The sequence below is a fragment of the Lepisosteus oculatus genome, chromosome 15 (genome assembly GCF_040954835.1).
Source record: "Lepisosteus oculatus isolate fLepOcu1 chromosome 15, fLepOcu1.hap2, whole genome shotgun sequence".
Lineage (NCBI taxonomy): Eukaryota > Metazoa > Chordata > Actinopteri > Semionotiformes > Lepisosteidae > Lepisosteus > Lepisosteus oculatus.
In genome coordinates, this window is record NC_090710.1 from 16,373,961 (window position 1) to 16,392,957 (window position 18,997).

General features: G+C 37.8%; 1 protein-coding gene and 1 long non-coding RNA gene across 2 annotated transcripts in view; both read left to right on the top strand.

The window, feature by feature from the left end:
- tpt1 (tumor protein, translationally-controlled 1) overlaps nucleotides 1-18,997 on the top strand; it is a 295,888-nt gene that overhangs the window by 203,105 nt on the left and 73,786 nt on the right. The gene's annotated exons all lie outside the window — the stretch shown is intronic.
- Nucleotides 12,532-17,924, top strand: LOC138223155 (uncharacterized). Its single transcript, XR_011181675.1, has 3 exons — nucleotides 12,532-12,912; nucleotides 13,202-13,280; nucleotides 15,457-17,924. It is a non-coding gene; the product is annotated as an uncharacterized lncRNA (long non-coding RNA).

Sequence of the window (18,997 nt, forward strand, 5' to 3'; positions counted from 1 at the left end):
AGAGACTAAAGTTCACTGAATGAGACCACTGTGTGATCCCAGAAGCTGAGTCAAGAGTAAGTGGGCGAATGAGGTCAATGAGAAAGTCTTTCAATTTCCCATTTATCGCTAATTCACCAGCCAGCAATATGAAACTCCATGACCGTGACTGGGTTGTTTACACATGGCTACAGATGTCGGCTGGGAAGGGAGTTGTTTATTTCCCACCAACAGCGGTCTCCTTGTTTCCTAGCACTAAATTAACTCATTGAGATCACCTGAATACTCTCCGTTCCCTTCCAAAAATAACCCCACTGTGAAATGCTTCCAATACCAACAGCACACTTGCCAGGTCTGGCTGGCCCAGCCCTGCTGAGTGAAGCAGGTTGTGACAATGTGCTGGAATGGAGGTGAGCTCAATATGAAGAGCACAAGGCCCAGATCTGGCAATGCTTCCCCCTGAGAGAGACTCACGTAATGTTTGCTTTTAGTCTTCATTATTTGTTTGGCTGATGCTTTTACCCAACGTGACTTGCATTTGAGCAGCTGGGCGTTTTACTGGAGAGGCCTCATTGAAACACTTCGGTCAAGGGTACGACATGAAGCTCAACAAGCTGAAGCCGCAGGGCCACCCTCTCCCTCCCTCGCTGGCCCCCGTCATGAAACAGCCCCCCTGCACGGCCCCCACGGCCCCGGCCTTCGGTGAGTGCAGGCTCCTGGGCCTGAGCAGTCTGGGAAGAGTGGAATGGCGCAGTTCCGGAATCGTGTTCGCTAGCAAGCACAACACATCATCCTGCTTTCATGTCCGCTGTAGAAATTTTCATTGCTTGTCAAAGAACAAGATGCCAGGCTCCAGAACATAAAGCATTTAATGGCATGTGACACTTCGGTCAAGGGTATGACAGCAGTGTCCAACACCGCATTTTTAGCACTCAACCTTCTCTGGACCGTGACTCCATACTGCGGCCTTCACGGCGCCCATCCACACTTCTGAGCTGCCCACTGTTGATCTTTTTGCACAAAAGACATTTTTTAAATGAGCTAACAGAAAAGTAATAATATTTATTTTCTTTCTCTGCTTTTCGTAATTCATTGAAACCACTAAATTGACATTTCCAAACACCAATGCCCCAGTATTGTGACTTAAGACAAGGTATTAAGCTGATGTCATTAAAGGTCCCACGGCACTGTCCATACATTTAGGGGAATTAGCCCAGGTGTCTTGGCTAAATTCAACACAGGGCTTACACAGCCTGCCCTACTTGACGTCCCCCAGCAATTCAGCTGGTAAAGCAGTTATTAGACTTCCCCTGAACTGCTGCAACATGGGACTGCAGTTACACAATGGCTGCCACATGTCACCCAGGTGGGTGTTGCATTTCAATGGTGGATGGATTCTACATGTGAAATGCTTGGGATCCTTTGGGGACGAAAAGCAATATATAGATACAATTAATTATTCATTAAGATTTTACATTTGCCTGCCATTTTAATGGCATTTTTGACGTTGTAGACAATGCATATTCAGGATCTGTTTCATCCTGTACATTGGTGATAGCCTGAACTGTAGTGGTCCTTTGTGATAAGGAAAAATAAAACCTGAGAATGTGGAGTTACTGAACTACCGTATGCAAGACAGGTGGTTTATGTGATCCTTCATGAGAACAGTCTTGCATAAGCCTGTGCTTTACTTACCACATGTGATTGACAGCATCCCATTGACTATGATCAGCACATGTTGCCTCCACAGTGACACTACTGAGACAGTAGTGTCACGGCAAGACACTGAAAAACAAACCACATTTACCAGTCCACAAGTGAGTCTGCAGACTGATCTCTGCCAAACCATGCTAGCTCCGTGCTGTGTCATCCAGTTCATCTACTAAAACTTTAATGATGTACAGACATGAATTAAAGCTAATTGTAACACAGAATGTAACGTAATACAGTCCAGCGTCAGGCTTTAGAGTTAAAAGAAGTTGAGGAGTTTTTCTAAGAATTCCAGCATGAAGAAGAAGGAGTCATATTCCTGCCCGAGAGAAATAACAGCAGATTGTATGGAGAGCTCCCCCACTACTATTGCCTTACCACAGCTGACTGAAGTTCAGTCAGACATTTCTCCAAGTGGAGAACTCTAATGCACAATCACCAATATCCTTGCACAACGTGCAGAGAAAACAGAATCTGCAATTTAAGAAACAAGAAATAAAACCTATAGAATCACTTAGCAAACAAAAACAAAATGGAGCCAGCCTCAGGTTTACTCTCAGACAGCTATCTATGTCTGTGGTGAATGATTTTATATTAGTCAAAACTAATTATAATCAGTGAAGTATGCTATGAAATATTCAGCAATTCTTTGATTACTACTGTTTAAATGATAAAAATCTGAAATTTAAATAACAGATAAAAAGACAAAAGAAAGACACATGAAAACATAAGCAAATGTAATGTTTTGTATCAAACAACATATCTATATATGTATATAGTACAGTGAAATCAAAGATCATGAATAAAAAAAGGTCTAGCATATACCATTGGTTTGGTGATGCAAATTTCAGAATAGTAATGGTAAAATAACCTTAAGTGTACATTGTTACTCAGGTGTATAGAACCATAAAAAAATATTTATTTACAGATAGTGTTGTGTACCTTCCAATCATGTTGTCTAGGAAACCTTCTTTAAAAATATGACTTTTAATCAAGAATGCATTGATTTGTGATGAGCACAAACATATTAAAATCCTCAAAGTGCATTCATTTGTATAATCTATGCTTCACTTTTGCCTCCTTTAGACTCTCCTAACGTCTTTGGCAGTAGGGGAAATTAGATAATATATATTCTATACTGTACATATGCACGAGTGGGATTTCTATTCTTTTATTCCTAGCAACGTCTCAGCAGATGCAAGACATAAAGACTTAATGTAAAAATGTCCTTCTCACATGTGTATATTAAATGTAGACATTTGCAAAGCACTGACAGAGACAGAAAGAATGAAAATGATTTTGTGGTTATCCGAGTTGAAATACATTAGTACGAAACTCGAAACAGATTGGGTAAAAGGCAAATACCCAACAGAAAGTTGCTTCCTGTCCCCCACAAAAATTCCCAAGAAGGACTTTGTCATTTTGTCTTGTGACTGCTCCTAATCATCTGATTTTTAATACTCACACTCAGTAGAAGCCCCCACATTTGTTTCTCAACCTCTACTTAAACATTGTTTTCTTTGTTAAAGTATTTTGAGGAGCTAATCGATTATAATAAAATCTTGCAGCTCATTGTCAGCACCATTAGACTACTCAATATTGTACATTAACTTTATCTCAGGGGAATAGTGATTTGAATAATTCTACTATCATGTCTGATATATACCAGAGAAATGGCATTTGAAGACTATAAAAGTGTTTTTAACTGCCACAGGAAGATAGAAGGAATTAGATAAAACCTCCATAGCAAACAAAATAAAAAAACAGAAGATATTACTTTCCATGTGATCAGGGAGTCAAATGTGGTAACAAAGAGTGACCATTCTATGGAAAGCAGTATTTTGTTTTCTCATAAGGTATCTGAGCTACGTACCAGGTCTGGACCTTTGGAGTGAGCTGGCCTGTCTGTTTTTTTCGAGCAGCTGTGAAAACACAATCCTCTTAATAGTGCTGGTTTTCCAAGGAGGAAAGTAAAAAATGTTACCAAAAAGATAGTTCAGCAAAAAAAAATTGAGAAAGAAAGAGAAAAAATAATAAAAAAATCCGAACTCAGAAAAACAAATTAATAAAGCGAGCAGTACTCCTTTAGTCAGCAATAAAAAAATATCCACAGCAAGTTAAAGATTTTATCAAATAAAGTTTTCATCTTGATCTGTTCTTATTAAAGGCAAAACAAATGATAACCGAAGAAGCTCCTGCATACTTTTTTTGCTTTTTAGGCCCTAGATAAACTAACATTTTAAAGGGTCTCAGTTTTCTCGAAAGTCACTGAACTGTTTCATACAGAGAGATACTGTATAAGGGGAGTAGAGTCAAATGGAGGTGCTGAGTAAATACAGTAGGTGCTAATACCTAAAGCCCAGGAGTATTAGGAATGTTAAACAGAAGCAACTACATTACCATACTATTATCATATAAAAAGGTAGCGGGCTACTAGAGATTAATAATGAAGAACACAAGATTAGTGGAAACACCATGATCTATAAAAAGGAAAGATTAAAGGGGTGGATACCAGTATATATTAAAAAAGCATACAGGTAGAAGACGTTTATCTAAATAAATAAAAGTTCTATGGAACATAATCAAAACTGTATAATCATAGTTGATTTCCTCAAAATCATAGAAAAACTGACAAAGTATACAGTATTATATACAGCATATTATATATTCTGTGGGGCCTGGTTTGTGCAGGTTTGACAATAAAAGACTAAGAGAAGTAGATCTGGTGCTCGTTTTCATTTGCCCTTAACTTCTGCTTCAAACTGAAACGCAAACTGTAATGTGCTGAACATAGCAGAGAACTCAGGAGCAAAAGGTGGTGAGAAAACACACTCAAGGTTAACACAGTAGAGGCAAGTATGACAACTGAGTCTACGTGTACATTAGATAAAGAATACACAAATAAAAGCACAGCAGCACACTCATTTCAATTAATTTTAGAAAAGTGTTCTGTGGCTAATGCAGTTAGTTCTGATTAATTCCATCAAAGCAGCAGGTGTCGAAGAGACAAACACATAAAAACATTTCTGAGTCTTTCACTCTTTTTAAATTGAAAAGAGTCATTAGAAAAGTAGCTGTGACTGAGAGTACTTATCAATGCTTGATTTACAGTATGCGTGTAGTGCACAGGTGCAGTACGTGACAAGCAAAACAATATTTATGATATCTTTGGGCAAAATAAAGTGGCCATGATGATTAAAAATACACAATTTCTGTATTTACAATTTACAAATGGGCCTCTCTCAGAAGTCTAAAACCCTGCTTGAATTATATTGCAATCCTATATAAGAAATGAGGAATAAATGAGCAAAGGAAGAAGTGGTTATCATGGAAGATTTTAGCTTTCCTCACACAGATTGTGAAAAACCACCAGGGACATCAGAAACAGAAACTTGAAATCATAGACATGGTTAACAACTGCTATATTACTCAGTTTGTCAGAGCATTTACAAAAGTCAAAGTCTGTATTGAGCTAATCTTTATGAATAAGGAAAACAAAAAGCTTTTTCAAGTGTACTTTGTACAGGCAGACTCCAAAACATCTTTACACTTTGAAGCAAAGTAGCCTATGAAACAATGGGTTTCAATGAAGTAGATATCATAGATAAAGTAGTTTTAGTAAAAATGAATTCTCTATTGCCTATATTAATGAGAATGTCAGAATTGTTAAGAACTGAACAGAATTGTTTAGAACCACAGAACAGGATCATCCTTAGAGTAAATAAAAAGGCTAAAAAAGCAGCCCCAAAGGGTTAAGTAAATCAGTTAAGAAAAAATATAAGGAGAAAGAAAGCACTTCATAAAATAAATCAAAACAATTACTAAAATGAAGTACAATAAATTGCAAGCACAGGTACAAAGGATATTTTTTTTACTATTACAACAAAAGAGAAGGTCAAAGGATGAATAAAGTGTGTCAGACATGCTAATGGGAAACTTTCAGCTAACAAATGGAAAATGGTTATTATTTATTAAATTGGTTTCATTTGTTTACCAGGGAAACTGACAGCATGACAGCAAACCTGAGACTGAGTAAAGACCAAAGTTCAACATTAAAGAGGATTAACATTGAAGAGGCAGATGTGTTACAAGTATTAGAAGGTCATGCAATAAGCAAATTGCCGCAATTTCTATTTTACAGAGGCAATAGTCAGTTTCTTTCACTTTTTCCTCATTTCTTTCTTTCATGTGACTTACGAAATGTTAATTGCAGAACAATTACAGTAACAGAGTGCATTCTGTTTCTCTGTTCCAGAGATGAGGCTGCTGCAGAACGTCTCCTACAAGAATGACAACAGCAAGCCCTATAACCTCTTACAAGAGAGCATGCCAGTTCTGCTTGTCAGCACTAGCACCTTTCCCTGCTGCATACAATTGACATACAACTAGTATGAAACCTGCTGTACAGAGCAATCCATGCCTCGTGGTCTTTTTTGGGTGGTCAGATCTTACCTGGCTTATGCTTGTATAGCTACTTAAAACAATATCTGATATACACGATGAAATGTCTCTCACTAAATCAAATGGTTTCTTTCAACAAGCTAGTACATGTTTTATGAACATCCAGACTCCTGTGCTAATAATTTATGCATCTGAACTTCTGTCATACTCCCATCATTAAGTCTAGTGCTTCTCATTCCAGAGGTGTAAGTTCTTTCTTCTCTGGACTGTTGATTCAGCTGGAGCATGATTCGGGACTCTCAGATATTCAGAAGAAAAGTCTTTTGAAAATGTACTTGGTATTGTCACACTCAATAAGATTTGTGCCTTTCTTTAGATGGGAGTTATTAACTGGAGGGATAACCAAAAATAACTCAATCCCACACAGCTGTGCCTAATCATCATCGTTACGAAATTAGCTCTATATAACAAACACCTCCCTTCTCATTCATCTCAGGCATCCTTCCTCCACCCCATCTCCACCTTGAAGCGACCCTCTCTGAGTGGAGTTCAAGCTTTCTTATCCTCAGGCCAGGATGACTACCCATTAACCCAAAGGGTTAAGCCAAACCTACAATATCTCACCAAGCATTGCAAACATTCACACAGCATCTAATTCCAGGATGTTGTTGTCCCTAGTGAAGTCTTTTTAGGGGTTAAATAAAAATGACTGCCTGATCTGGAAGAGTATTCACAGTGGGGAAGACAATAAACAGGATTTTTTAGATGACCAGGTTTACCAGCATTTGAGTCAAAGAAGCGAGAATGATCTTCAATAAATTCCACCACAGAATCTCTTAGGCAGCACGCACAGGGAAGTGAATGTACCGATTTGATTTTACGATCCTTCCAAGTCAGGAACATTTCTGCTTTTCTCTTTCGAATGTCACAACTGTGTATGTTTCCAGCAAAAACAAGACCAAAACAAAAAAAAACAGCATGAGAACTAGTTACTGTAGAACATGCAAGAGGCATAAAGGGCAATGAATGGAATGATTTCTCCTCTGAAACGTGTCTGCCCTGTGAACCAGGTGTCACTACTTCAGGGCAAAATATTACATACATGTCTCCAGTTGTCAAGTAAAGGAAGATCATTGCCTCTCAGCCTCCAGCCATAACTGCAAAGGGCTAATAATGCTAAGAACAGGGCTTTGACAGAAAAAAAAAAATTCAAATGTTGGTGATTTGGATCCTACAGTATATGCAGATTACAATGTAGTATTCACTTTACCTACAGGGTTGTCTCCAGACTGAATATTTTTATGACAATAAACGTGCAAAATGTAAAAATATAAACCTAATGAGTAAATACATCATTTTTAATGTAATTTTTCAGTGAGAAGGAGGGAGCCCATTTATAGTGGTTCTTGTATTTGATATATTTGGGCTAGAGGTCTCACAAGCACTGATCAGTGGTCTACCTGTTTCAATCTTTTATGTTGGTTTAGAAGAATGGTTTCTTCAAAATTAATTTACTTAGATGATGTACTAAACTACTGTATATTTGTATGTCGTGGCAAGCCAGCAGCAGTAATAAATTAGTTTAATTCCATTAAAGATCATTCAGACCTTAATCACTTATAGATAGACTAATGTGTGGTGAGCTAGCTAATTAATTAAGGGTGAGAGTCACATGGCTTTCGTTTAGCCAGGGATGGTACTGTATGTAAGGAGGTTCACAGGGAGGTTCACTTTTTATTGTTAGGTCAGGGAAGGTGTTTTTTTCTTTTTTAATGAGGTGGAAGATAAGTGTATTAAAGCAAACTCATTGTTGCAGAGCACAGAAGTCTCCTTGGTGTTGTGGTTAGTCCATGTGCTCAGGCCTCCTGAGGTCAGGTAGGCCTGTCATATGGCTTGCAGGGGATCTGGTTTAGTTGATTAGGTGTTTCAGCTCTTTACTAAATCAGATTTATCACCTTCCTACTGGGATGTTGTTTTTACAAGAGCACTTGATATCTAAGAAACACATCATTGAGCAATGATAATTATTGTGTAGAGAGGACATACTGTAAATGCCTAAGCTGTTAGCTTTAAACAATGTATCTAAAAATGATGTAATAGAAAGTATTTGAGGGGAATATTTCAATTGTCAAGTGGTCCTCTTTTTGCCCTGTTTCAGAAAAATGTGCAGTTCAGTCTTGTGCTTGAGGCAGGCACCTAGACTCATTTTCCGAAAAGAGTGACCCAGTACTGTTTTGGCTGTACAGAGATGTGTTTTTGACATTATACTGTATATTCTTATATAGAAACAGCACAAAAAGCATTCTGAAATGCAAATTAAAGGATCCTTGCAGGCATGTTTTTTTTAAGATGCTGTGCCTCCTTTTTCAAAAGAGTGGCATAATTAGAATGCTGTAAAATATAAAGGCTTTAAGGCTTAAAATACCAGTAGGTTTTTCTGAGGTCTGTAAAGTTTGCAATGCCAGATTCATCAGAATAAATAAATGATCCACATTATAGTATTCGCCAACGAATACAGCCTCGCACTTCAGAATCAATATTTAGTTAGGCCAGAATTCCACACTATACATTCTGCATTGTGGAACGCTGAGTGTGAATATTAAAAATTCTGAAGGGTGGCTTAACAGACACCCTCCATCCCTGCCAAATTTTGGTGCTTTTCAAGGTCATCATACTTAATAGTTTATGAGAATGACATTCTGAAAGAGGAAGGGGTATAAACATCAAACTGTTAAGCCAACAGGGCAATCACATTAGATTTTAGTGGTTGGACATGACCAGCTGATTTCCTCGGAAGGCAGACTGTGGTGGACAGATTTCTTCTGGCCACATCATTGTATGCAATACATTTCTTTAGAATGGTCTTACGTTTTCCTCGATGCAGTTAGGCTCAGCTACTCTTTTTTTAAGGCCAGTAATGTAAGTATATTGCCCTTCAGATTAATTTACCCTATTGATTGAATAGGCACAAAGACAGAGTGAGTTACAGATTGCATAATGTGTCTAAGTAAAAAATCAACAATGTATAACATTATTTTAACAGCACTAGACTTATCAAAGTCCCACTTTCATAAATAATTAATTGAATTCCAGACAACATAAGGGGCACGTGTACATACATCTCTAAGAGTGTATTTAAGCAAGACTGAAAAAAAGAAATCTACAATAACATTCTGCTCTTTGGAACTGTAATGGAAGACTCAGGAAATCTAGGAGCCTGAAGGATTTCTGTTTCCAAGGGATATAAAAGGAGGCAACACACATTCAGCAGTAGCATGGATTAAATAGCTCTTTGTAGACTGCAGGGAAGGTCTAACAGTTAGAGAATGGCTTTTATATGTATAGATTCCACAAAAAAACCGAACCTATCACCTTCAAAGTGGAGTCCATTATTAAGAAATTATTAAGAAATCAGGCTACTGAAATCAAAAACAAGCAGTGAATGCAACTATTATAACCATTAAAAACAGGGGAACATACAGGAATTTGTGCCTGTGATGTAAGGCTGAATAATGGTTGTTCATATGTAAAATGGTTTTGTTTTGTTCTCTAAAATAAAAAAAATAAAAAAAACAGGCAATACGGTGGAGCACTGGTTTGTAGTGCTGAACCTCTGGACTCTATTCCTGGCCTGGGGTGTTTGTAAGTTTAACCCCTTGTTCATGTGGGTTGACCCTGGTGTGAGTGTGTCTGCCCTGCAATAGATTGGTGTCCTGTCCAGGAGTTAGGATGATATTGGGATAGACCCCGACTCTCCTCGTGACCCCGAATTGGATAAAATGGTTCGAAAACGCATGGACAGGTATAGTAGCAACTCTGCCAGGAAGTATCTTGCCACCACAGCATGGGAGTCAAGAGGTTTGGGAGACAACTGTAGGATATGTTCGTGACACACTGGCACACACACACACTTTTCAGGGTTCAAAGTGGCAAAACCTATCTAGCATTCCACTTTGCCTGCATAAATGTGGCATTCATGGTCAGGTTGCAAGGAAGAAGCTACTTTTAAGGATGAATCACAAAAAAAGAGGTCACTTGTGTTTGCAAAGTACCCCTTGGTTAGGGCTTGGCCAGAAAGGTACTTGGTGGCGATGCAAATCAACAAAGACACGCACACAAAATAAAATGTACTAAATGGGCTATCTCAGTCTCTAGACCTCAGTTGAATCAAACATATGTGGTAGAACTCAAGAAACCAAAGTGTCTGAGGGACCTATAGTAATTCTGCCTGCAGGAACAATGAAAAAATCCTCCTTCATAAGTGCCAGAAACCCAAAACACTAGAGGAGGGTTTCCAAAATACTAACTACAGTGGTATGAAGGAATGTCACCCTCGTGATTTATGGAGGCACATTAATTATGACAAGATTGTGTTTCTGCGCAATGCTGTGAAGACTTTTGAACTATTTCGTGCAAGACATTTTTCCAATCCATAAATCTGTGTTGTTTGATGTTACCTGTTCCTGTTTCATGCAGGTATGAATAAATATGTGGGCATTCAGGCTTCAAGGAAAGGTGAAGAGATAGGACGACACAACCTCAGTAGCGTCAATAGCTGGCAGTGGGAACACCACAGGGTTCAAACTGTTTTTGGTTCAGCTTCAGGGAGAAATGGTAACTCGGTAACCGATTAACCAGCTAAGAAGAACTTCACAGCCAGCCGCCCACTCTGGTCTCACCGGGTCTGTTAGGGAGAAAGCCTGCCTACCTCACTGCTATTTAAAGAAAGGAAACAGGTCAGCCAAAATGAGTCACTACACAATCATGTTAGCATGAAAATGTCTAAAATATCTGTCCTCCTTTCTGCCACCAGGGGAAAATAATATCAAGATGCTACTAAAACACACTTACACAAAACACAAAGAAAAAGAACAAGGTGAGTGCAAACAAATCTCAAAGATGCTGGCCTTTTTAAAAACCGTTTACTAGTTTTCTTTATATGGAATACCCTTTTCATTCCTGACAAAACAAATGTTGAACCAGATTTTGCAGTAAACCAGTGTCAATGACCAATAGCAAATAGGCTGTAAATGGAACAACACAGAATAATACAAGCATTCTGTAAATGAGGAATAATCTGTGCATGTCTTGGTGACTGCTCTGGAAAACTGGTGACTATATTGGAAACACAGGACACAACACAGCACTGTGAGTACATGACTGGCTTTTCCCTTGAATTTAAAATAGCCAGTCAAGCTTAGCTGGCATATCACTGGAATGTGGGAGGAAACACCCCAGGAAAAAAATTGTGCAAACACAGGGCAGACTGGCAATTTCCACACACAACGACATCCCCACCTTGAAGGCAACCCAGGACTCTACAGCAGCGCTAACCACCATTGTACTGACCAATATGGAACAGCATTCATCAAGAATGTAAAAACGAAATAAATCCCCCTGAGGAAATATCCCAGAGCCTTTAGTTTTTTTAAATAAACATCTACCAGATTAGGGATTTGTCCAATTCACTCACGGCAGTTCCACACCTGTAGCTGAATATCAATCTTCTAGCCATGTACATCAGACCTTGTGCATGTACAGGTCACCAGAGACTGTTGTTCTAGTGTTGTGCTCTTTTGAGGATTTGTAAAACCTACAGGAGGAAAATAACTCAGTGGAGAAAACAACATTCAAATAAATATGTAAAAAACATAAAATACCATAGGATTTTGTTTTTCTAAAATAAATAACACTGTGTCTCACTAATATGAATAAATTGCCACATACAGACCACAATGGAATGTAATACAGTAAGAGCTTAGTCAGATTATTATTGAGAAGCAAAACAAAATAAACTTAATTTAAAGGTGCATTTTGACTGATTTGCATCTAGAAATCGTCTTTTCACAGAGTGTAGCTTTTGTAGGCTTTTACTTTCGCTTCCTTTAATGGGAATTGTGTCTCTCACGTATCTTCTTTGAAGTCCCCTGAGGGAATTGGTAAACCAATATTGTTGTCTGAATGGTGCACTGAGAAGGTCCCAGGCACCTCCTTCATGCATACAAGCCTCAGAGTCAGAAAGCATTACGTGTATGCTACAGTATGACCTGCACAATATGTGTATATATAGCACTGACTGGGGGTGGATGGTGAATGTGTGCTGTGCTCATGAATTCAGACTGCATTTACCTTTTATGTAACAGGTCAACAGCAAAAAAAAATGTAATCTGAGTACGGAAGCTGCAAAAGCATTTGTACTGAACGCTGTGTTATGTAAGTTCCAACCCTCCCCCATTGATTAAAAAAAAATCTTCAAATACATATTGCTCAATCCAAATGCTGGGGGAACTAGGAGCTCCACTTAGAAAAGCCTCATTTATTATTTATAGCTACCTTCTTGCCTTTTGCATTCAGGTTCTGGTTATTAGAAATGACGCAAAAAGGTTTAAATAAAACAAGACACCCACCGAACACCCACCATCTCTGTCTTCATACAGAACAGCGTGGCACAGCTTTCACCACTCAAAGGAAACAGGGGCACTAATAAGAATAGGACTTAGCAAAGCTAATAAGTTCTGTTCCCAGTATTAAGAAATATGTAGATGTGTAATACATGTAACACGTGGGAACTATTTGAGAGTACTAAAAATTAACAGACAAAAGAAAAGAAAGCATTACAGACTGCTTTCTGTCGTCACCTTGTCATTTGAAGAGGCATGTTGAAGAGTGATGTCAAATGATTATTTTAAAGAAATGTGTGTCACTAGCAGTATCGTATTGTTAAATAGTGAGAGCAAAGGACCCATGAGCATTAAGAGACTTGAAGCTTGGCCTTGGAATAACATGGGCTACTGGTGAGGCCCCTCCAAGAGGTCCACCCAGGTAAGAGCCAAGATCTGTCTGTATCTGAATCCTACTTTTGATTATTCAGTGTGCAGTACTTCTATCCAAATCCAAATTTCCTTTAACTTTGTTCTTTGAATACCACCAAAAGCGTGCCATAAACATTTCTGAGAAAGTATTAATCTGCGATTATTTAAGCGATTCACACTTTACAAACTGTGACTTGGAAATGGTACTTTTAGAAATCTGAGATTCAACACTCTGGAAAAGAGGTTTACCTAACAAGCTTAAAAGTATTGTTGCTAACGTTTGCATGCAAAACTTTCAGTTTCAGGTTGGTCACGACCTGTGAGAAGCAGCAGAAACCAGAGTGTTTTCTAACCATCTGACAGAACTACAAGGACACAGTAAGAAGGCTTTCTTGAGAAGTAACCTTTTTTCTTTCTGCTTGTTGGATGCAGTTTTCCAAGGTTTCATTTTCTTTTATTTCTGCTTCAGTAACTTTCATGTCTGGTGGTCAGTAATGGGTCATTTTTAATCATGTTTCCCAGAGAAGAATTGACAGCTTGCTTTTCAGCCGATATCAGTCATGTACCATTCTCTCCTGAGTCTATGGTATTCTTCCCCGTCTTCATTTTAACATATTTTTCTTTTCTGAATGGGAGCAAAGTTTGGGCAAATAGACTGCAGAATCACAAACTAATCAGCCATTTACACACAGTGGAAAATGATCATAATTTTAATATGTTGCACATTTCTATGTATGTTCATTTAAAGCTTTCTTCAATTAGATAAGATAAGATCACTTTATTAGCCATATACAATTTCTTGCATTAGGAATTTGTCTTTTCGCATACCCCAGCTTGCTCTCCATGAGACACACAGACGGGGAGAGAGAAGCTTGGGGTCAGAGCACAGGTAAAGGTCTTAAATCCTTTTGTAGTGTACCCTAGCCTTTCACCTTCCTGCATGGATATTTGTGTGGCTACAGCTCTAGCACTGGAATTTATGTATAAAATAAATTCACATGCTCATTAATGGATAGATTGTTTATCAAAATAATGTAAGACATACATACTGACATACAAAGATCTAGATATTAGTATGTTATGAACATCAGTCTTTTACTCAAAGCTTTCCAATATTGATTTCTACAATTTTCCCAGTGATTTATATATTTTAATTGAGTTGGGCAAGGAAGAATCCAAGTTTGTCATTTAGAAATTTTTAATTAACATTCATTGCAATCTTCTAAAACGTGACTAGAAAAGCAAAAGTGAAGCTGTACATGGGAAACCAGTTTGACGTAGTGTAGTAATTCATCACATTTACCAGTCAAATTATTGACTCATTGTCAGGTGTTCTATGTCCTTGTAATCATTTGTTCTCTTCTACACATCCATTAAGCAAAAAGGATACTTTTTGCAAAATACAGATCCATCAGGATTTACTGATAACATTAAACAACATGGCTTAGTTTTCAGTGGAAGTTCCCCACAGAACTTTACAGTATATAATTAAGGAACTTTATGCAAAATGTCCAGCTGAACCTGCTGTGTGTTGTGTTGGCTGCAAATGAGTCACATGTTGCTTCTGTCCCACTAGTGAGTGGATTTCAGCAGGTAATGCAGTGACTGGATTGCATGTTATTCAGCAGAGGACAGTGTTAGTGAAGTCTGAGGAAGAAGTTCACCAAGCTCAAAAACGTGGAGTTTGTACAGATCCCAATATTACTGTAATAGGACAAAGAGAATTAAATAGAAGTCATTAAACTCAAATTTAATAAACCTTTTAAACTCTAAGAGTACACTGAACTATTTGGGCCCATTAGCAGTTACATTTAAGCATTTACTTGTTTACCCATGAGCAGTAAAGGTTTACCAGCATAGAGCGTGTTTGGGCCATTTCAATTCAGATGTTCCAAGTGATTGTTGTTTTTGAAAATTTGGTCTTTTGGCTGTTAAACAATTCATGTCATATATGTATTCAATATGACAGTAGTCCTGTTAGGTGTATATGAATTCTTTGTTTTCTAAATTTAACAGAAAATTCAGTACCTTCCTGTACAAATGTGTATTTGCATATCAGGATCTTCAAAAATGTTAAATCAAGAAAACTAGAACGTAGTTGCAGTGATACTGCTATTTCCCACTACCCATGTCTTCCTCCATGAGACTATGCAGTACAGTAGGTGTTCTGTTGAGAGAAGCTTTACCACCTTTCAGTTGCATTGAACCAGATCTCTGAAGCTCAGCAAGGCTGGGCCTGTTCAGTACTGAGATGGGACACATTCAAGGAAAGCCAGGCTGCTGTGGTAAGTGGCGTTGCTACACCAGAACATCATGCCCTTCACTCTGGACCAAGATTTCTCAACCAACGTTCCAGTAAGGCACTGGGGACACTGCGCTGTCGGAGGATCTCTTTCAGATGAGATGTTAATCCGCCATCCTTACTTCTTAGTCATTAAAGAACCCATGGGATTGCTTGTAAGAGTAGGCACATTACACTCCGTCATGGTTAAGTTTCACTATGGGGCTTGCATAATCATGTTTACCAAAAATTTCCCTCTTAATTTATTTGCAGTACTTTCTCACTGCTGCTCCAGATCTACTGTGAAGTGGGGCTACTGCTGAGTGTCACGCTGCTGGATGCTGGATTCTGGTTTTGGATGAAGTGGGGTTCCCTCCTATACAGTACGTAACAAAAACCCTTTGGAATGTAAAGAACTACATACAGTAAATGTGAAAAATTATTATCACATTCATCTAGTATTAATTTATTCCTGTTGTGCTGCATCTTCCGAGCAATTATTCCCAAAGCACAACAACCTAACACGGTACTAATTTAATCTTGAGAGCTGAAAGGTGAGAAAGATGACTCATCTCATGTAGATCAGAAGGATGAGAAGGACAAGAAGGGTGAAACATAACTTAGGATCCCTATCACAATGTGGTAACCAGACGTAAACATTTGGATTTGCAGAGATAGTACAGTTTGCACAGCACAAAGAAGGTAAAAAGAGTCAGTGTGCTGCCAATGTTGACGGTAGGTAATTAACGTAAATCTTTGAGTTGTGACAGTGACAAACCATTTATAATGGGTAGTGAAGTCATTTGTTTAATCACCTGGCCACATACTTACTGGAGTGCCCAAAATATTGCTTTCAAAACATTTTTCTACAGTATTTCATGCTTTGGTCACTCCCTCATGGATACCAGAAATGACACTAGTTATTGCATACTGCAGGTAGGAAAACATCAATACATCTCCTTAATGGGAGTGTAGTAGCTTCATTTTCTTGACTGTACTTATTCTAGTAGGTAAGCTGTGGATTGCAATTTTAATTTTACTTTGAACATACCTGTTTTTATATTATGCATAAACTTTCATTTGTTTTGATTGGATCGTGAAAATGTCAAACTCAGGCAAATAAAGAATCTTTTCACATAGAAGACAGACAGATATGAACCTTTTGAACAAATAGTTAAGATTTCTTCATATTTATTAAGCAATAGCACTTTTTTCTAACAGAGCAAGTTATACAGGTCTTACACTGCAGTTAAATCATCATATTACAGTGAAAGAGAGCGTACCAGTGGTTCATGAAGTCAGTGGTTTCAGTATTTTGCTCTGCAAATAGACTAAAGTGATGAAGCCAAAATTAAACTGCTTTGTTTATTTATTATTTTGTTTGGCATGGATTAAAAATGCAATATGTAATGTTTAGCCCTTTTTAGAATATAACGCATTATAAAGAGCACCATTCTTTTCAAACATGGGGAAAACATGCCTTACTATGTTTTGCACATGCTTCTTTTGCACATAGTGCTGGTAAGGGACTTCATGGAACAATTCATCTTAATGTATCCCTATATAAGTGAGGACTGAGTGTCTGAGTCTCCAACTGATATTTGTAACTACTGGTAAAATATTTCAAAATATATGATTAATCCTAGGGATTTAATATTTTCATTTAATGCTTTCTAACAGTATTCTGTTGTATTCACATGAAAATGCATATGAAATAAGAAAGTATTTTAAAGGACATTTATATAGTACGTATGGCTTTTACATAAGGTTCTGGCCAACGATCAGTCCATTTGCATTATACATTCCATAAATAATTAGGAAGTTGCTAAAAACACATGCATAAACTCCTGCTAAGCACTAGATTTCATATATTTGCCAAAATAGCAACCCTGCAACATGCCAGTCTCATTAATGCTCACCTTCCTAATGCCCTCGTTGAGTTCACCAAACACTATTGTACTCTGTTACAGAGATATGGTCACATGATTCAATAAGGGTTGTTTAGATTTCTATTTTTATATCTGATTTCCAAAGCAAAAGAAGTCGGGGTCCATATTTTGAAACACTCTGAGGATAATTTGAGAACTCCATCTAGATATACTCAAGGTCACTTCTCTTTCAACATTCCATAACAGTAACTTTGGTCACTATCTGTCAACCGCTTACTGTGAACATTCAACTTAAAGCATCAAAGCCTCCCTCATGCCCTCTGTGACTGGCTCCTAGTGTAGCCCTGCAGATGATGGGAAAATATGTACCTGTGCATGAACAGGTATTGAGTGCAGAGAACCAGTTTTATCACTGGGAGTCGTCCTGATAATATCTGTTGCTGATGCTTCTGTAAGCCCAGGAAAGGTGAGGGAATGAGGGACAGGCTTCTGAAGAATCGAGGCTGTAACTAGAATAGAAAGCCTGATCACTGACACAGAGGCCACACCCTGAAACTGGAGGTGAGGCGCGACTCTTGCACAACAAAGTGTGGTGTGCAAGGTAGTAGTTTTGATAGCATTGCTGTATCAATTTCTTAGTCATTTTGAAAACAAGAACAAGACCTCATTTTTTTAGTGTGCACAGAATCCATTCTGCACATGAGTACAGACTAATATTGTAGGATGCAGTGTTAGATGTCAACTACAACTACAGCAAAATTGTAATGATTTCTATTCAAAATACTGGATATATAAGTATTATATATTAATATATAAAAATATATAAATATTCTGTAACAATAACAGCATGTATATATTGTATAAATATTGTTGTTATTTTTCCTCTCCTTTCAATACTATACAACCACTGTTGCTAGCACACAAACTCTCAGAACTCCAGATTAAACAGTAACTTGATAAGATGGGTTCTAGACTTAAGAAGCAGGTCTCAACAAGTGAAAATGGTTATCTGATATTTGTACAATTCTACTGGATCACCACAGGGCTGTGTCTTGTCCCCCCTGTAGTACATTTTGGACACTAACAATTGTAAGAGCAAACACTGACAGATATATCATTAAGGTTGTGGGTGACACAGCCCTGGGCAGCTTTTTAAAAGACCTAGAAAATCATCACGGGCCCATTCGAAACAATTTTTCTAAAAGGTGCGATAGTTCTCTTTGATGTTAAAAACAAATGAACTGATAATTATTTTCAGGAACAAATGCAACACCTCTCCAACCTACAGCAATTAATGATCGAACTGTTGGTTGTCAATGACAGCAAGTAGTTGGGACTGGTTATAGACAAAAACCTGAAACCTGAGATGGGACAAATGTTGTCACACCAAAAAATGACTTTATTTTTCTCCTTAAAAAATTCTAGTTTTTGTAAGAGTTATTTGAACTCTTTTCTACAAGTATTTTATTGAAAGTGTTTTAACATACTGTCTCACCTGTTAGTTTGGTTACATCAGTACTGTTTGTAATTGTAATAGATTTGGAAAATTAATAAAGTTAAATGGCTTAAATGACCTTTACACACAGAGGGCTGTAAAGAAGGCTAGGAACATAATGGGAGGTCACCCTCTCCACTGTGAAGTTACACTAATCTCATCTGACACACATTGCTGTGTCCTCAGGTGTAAAAGAAACAGACTCCGGAAATATTTAATCTACTCAACAATCTCACTCTCAAATAATGTAAAGCAACACTCATCTCTTGTAACACTGTTGTACTGTCTTCTATGCTGGTAATGTTTGCCTGTCCTTTTTGTAGTGTTCCATTATATTGTGCTCCCAGGGGATAATAAAGTTTCAATCGAATTATTAAGCTTGCTTTATTTACGTTTTCATTCAATCCAGCTAGCAATAGTCAGTTAACAA